Raw genomic sequence first — 4,757 nt, forward strand, 5'->3', positions numbered from 1 at the left:
AACACCAAAACCACTCCTAATAACACATCCACAACACAACAAAATACCAAAAGGTATATATCAATGACACCAATCTCAGCATTACAAGCACTGCATTATCATAATGATATCAGGACATGAAGCACATCATACGTATGCTCATCACCACATCTCTGGTCTTAAAAGTTGTTCATAATTAATTCCAGCACCATCAATTAATCTCATATTCACTATCACCTCATTTCGAATTTTTAAAATATTGACAACAGAATGTGAGGCATGAAGACCTCATGATTGCTTACTCGGATTGATGAGTCACATTTAACGTCACCTGGGCACTCATCTCATAGGTTAAAACTCAATGTTTACAGCACGAAAATGGCTTAATATGCAGAGAAAATATACAAGAATTATCAGATAATCCTAACAGGCATGACTCCCTATTAATATTATTGTACAATTAAATTTCACAAAGGGAGAATTTTAAACTCGTAAATATTTCACCACTAGGACCTCGTCCTTATATAGCTTCCACCGCGGCTTATAGCCCGGTTTAAATATTTCACATCATATAAAAATGCGAGGATCTCGTCCTCAACTCCGAATCACAAGTATTTTGCACATTGAGCCGACTGAAATTTTCAATTTCCTTTCTTTTTTCTTTTCAATATATTTCATAAATAATTTTCACAACATATAATGAACCCTCATACAAGTAGGGCATATAATTCATAAAATTGAAATCAATTATTTCGAAATCACATCAAACTCACAGTAGTGAGAAATAAAAAGTCACGTTTGGACTTATAGCCCTCAATTATGTACAAAATAAAAATAATAGATACGGGCTAACATCATCAAACCTCCCAATAGGGGTACACATGTGAGTGGTTCACAAATTTTCGAAGCTTACCCATAAGCAGAGCATAATAGGAGGACTCACCTCAATATTCGGATCCGAATCAAACTAAGGTAAAATATTCTTTTATAACCAATCGGGATCATACCTGTAATGATACCATTTAGTGTATCGGCCTCAGCCAAAACATATCGATTATATTAACAGGTCGGGCCTCCACCTCTTAGGCGCCCACTACCCGTCCGTCTATCACCTCTAACTAAGTGTGCATATGGAGTATTAACTGGAATAAAGCTTGTAGCTGGAGTGCTCTGATGAAATCCACCCCTCCCAAGTCTGGGACAATCTCTCATGATGTGCCTAGTGTCACCACACTCATAACAACCCATCTGAGGGTTCGGCTGCTCACACTGAGTCTGTGCCAGATAACTGGAATAACCATTATAGGAACCCTGTGCTGGTGGTGCATTAAAGAACTTACTGGAATACCCCGAGTATTCTGAAATTATTTTCATGACCCCGTTGATACTGAAATGTAGAATTATTAACGACGTAGGGATACCGTAAGTCCCAAAATCATCCCATACTAATCTCAGCTCTTAATCATATACAGGTTTCGGAGAATCTTTCAATACCACATAAATACATCTCAGGCCGAATCTCATATAACACATGACCCCTCAATCTGATCGTTGATAGTGGACTCCCTCATTTGGTGCGGAGCCATATGACACATTCCGATGATCCACAATACTAACCTTCATCGCTTGTAGGACACCGGTCATAAGACACCTCAAGCCATTTATTTGGCGCATGTCATCCTCATGATAGGTAAACTCGCTTCCTCCAGTGCCTTGGTTGCGTATGTGCCCTTCGCTAAATAGAAATCCCATACTAACTACATAGTCTCTAATACCACCAACTATTTCAGATCTACATCCACCTCGTGACCCTATCACAATTGTGATGATTAGGCAATTAATTAAACCTTCTTAATATCATACTTATCAACCAGATGTCAGAACCTGTTGCACCTCAATGTACACAACTGAATGATCTCTCAATACTTTTGCATCCTCGATCTGGACAACGCGTTGTAATAATGGTTGAGCAACCCTGGCTCCCTTATAACCCCTCTATAGTATCACGAACCGTTGGCGCATAGTTGATACCGAGTGCGCAATTTCATATACGAGTGGATGCAAAAGGAATATAAGATATATGTTCAAGCCGAATAAATGCCGCACGATAAGGAATGAAAGAAGTGAAATTTTCTAACAGTTTTGTAGCCTCTCGAAGATAAGTACAGACGTCTCCGTACCGATCCGCAAGACTCTACTAAACTCGTTCGTGACTCGTAGAACCTATGAACCTAGAGCTCTGATACCAACTTGTCACGACCCAAAATCCCACCACAAGCGTCCTGATGGCACCTAGTCTCTAAGACTAGGTAAGCCGATTTTCATTACATTTCGAAACCATTTTTTTTATAAACAAAAACAACAACGGAAATAAATATAACAACCTCCCAAGACTGGTAGTACTGAGTCACGAACTCTAACATAATACATGAAATGATCTCAATGATCGAATAATCAATATTGTTTGATTAAAAATTAACAGTATAATGAAATGAACTGACTCCAAGGGACTGCGACGACCAAGCAACTCTACCTTGAATCCTTGCGATCACACTCTAACTTTGTCCAGGTCTGATACCTCCAATACCTGGCTCTGCACAAAAATGTGCAGAAGTATAGTATGAGTACACCACGGTCGGTACCTAGTAAGTATTAAGACTAACCTCAGTGGAGTAGAGACGGGGTACAGTCAAGACACTCACTAGTCAAATAACCTGTACAATATAGCAGTATACAATAGTACTGGAAAACAACTAGCAATGATAACAACAAACTCAACTAGTGATATAACAACAAGGCAATAAGAACATCATAATTATTACTCAGGAGAATAAGGAACACAAGTACAATCAACAAGTCAAGTCCTTCAAATATAAATCCTTCACATATTATTCTTTAAGATAAATATCTTTCGAATATACTTCTTTTGAATAATTATCTTTCAAATATAATTCTTTTCAATAAATATATTTTCAAGTAAAAGTTACCATGTAACACCTCATTTCACAATCATAAAAATTACGGGTCTCAGCCCACTTTCATATGTTCCACGGCACCTCGTGCCCATATTTCTATCACCGTCACACCGACAACTCACGTGTCAATAATAAAATCATCATATTTTTCTCTAGAACCTCATGCCCATATAATTTTCACAACTGCACGGACAACTCACGTACCAAAATATCAATGTATATAAGATCCGCATGATCAATTTATTTTCAATAAAGTAAGGTTAAAAGTCTTTAAATCAAGTAAGAAATCAACAAAAAGATAAGTTTATTTTAGAAATTGTTTGAGTGAGGAAAAATGATATTTCCATTAAAATAAAGAATCAGCTAAACTACTGATTTGGATATAGAATTTATTAGATTAAACATACTAGAAATTTTTCTTTTATTTAAAACAACTCAATCATCAAAAACAAGTACAACCGAAAAATACAAATCCTCAAAGTCTTGTACGAAAAAGTCAAGGTCAACACAATACACCAATGAATACAAAACACTTAATATTAAGTCAAATAATACATCACGAAAAATACAAAAATTTATAAATTACGGAAAAATAAAATAACCAAAGGCAAATGCATCCATAGAAAATATCAACAAAAGGGCACTCCCGAAGTACCGCCTCGTAGTCCCAAAAGTAAATATGCAAGACAGGGAGGGGATCTCCTAGAATATCGTTCCGTAGTCCCAAAGTAAATGTGCAGGGGAATCTCCAGGAATACCGTTCCATAGTCCCAAAGTAAATGTGCAGGGGAATCTCCCGGAATACCATTCTGTAGTCCCAAAGTAAATATGATTTCAACAACTGCACATCAAGTGCTCACATCTCACAACTTGCCACAGAAATCAACAATACATCATTTTCCACAATAAGGAGCCCATGGCTCGACCATAATGTGTACAAAATCTTAACAAACTATATTTCACATAAATTCAAGGTGGCAATCACACCAAATCATCATATAGAAATAATTTCAACAAACAAGGATCTAGGCATAACAAATAGAGGATTTAATAAGTGCCAATAATTTCCAATTTAATACATAAAGGCATCTAAGGATTTTTAATCAATGAAATTCGCACATATAAACCAAGTACGTACTCGTCACCTCGCGTACATGATTTTCAATTACACAATTTGCACATAAGACTCAATGCCTAAGGGAAAATTCCCCCACTCGAGGTTAAGCAAGACACTTACCTTTTTGAAGTTAGGCCGATATTCCAAAATCGCCTTCTTGCTTGAATTGACCTCCGGACGGCTCCAATCTTTCTTGAGCCTTCCTTACATTACTACGAGGTTCCGAAAATTCTAGCAACTTCAATCTATTTAGAAGCATAACAAAAGTGAACCATAATTACGAAGCTTTTCATGGTTTCGGCTCATTTGAGCATTTTATCAAACACTAGGTGTGCAAATTTGGTTACAAGGTTCTTTTACAAGATTTCCTTCATTCCAAAACCCAATCTTTACTTATTTGATCTCAACAATCTTCCCGCAAACCTTATTGGTACAAGCATATATACATAATACTCTTACACCCAAGAATCATACTCCCAATCACAAATCTTTTACCCCCAAACTCGAAATTGAAGACTAGGGGTTGAATCTTACCTCTTTGATGAAGATCTTGTTATTAGCTTCCTTGATTCTTGAAGATTGGATTATTAGAATGTTAGGTTCCCTCCTTCTCTCTCTAAAATTCTCTTACTTATCTCTAAAACCCTCAAAAAAATACCCCAAAATAAGCCCCAAAGCCTATTTAT

This window comes from Nicotiana tomentosiformis, chromosome 2, assembly GCF_000390325.3.
Source record: "Nicotiana tomentosiformis chromosome 2, ASM39032v3, whole genome shotgun sequence".
NCBI lineage: Eukaryota > Viridiplantae > Streptophyta > Magnoliopsida > Solanales > Solanaceae > Nicotiana > Nicotiana tomentosiformis.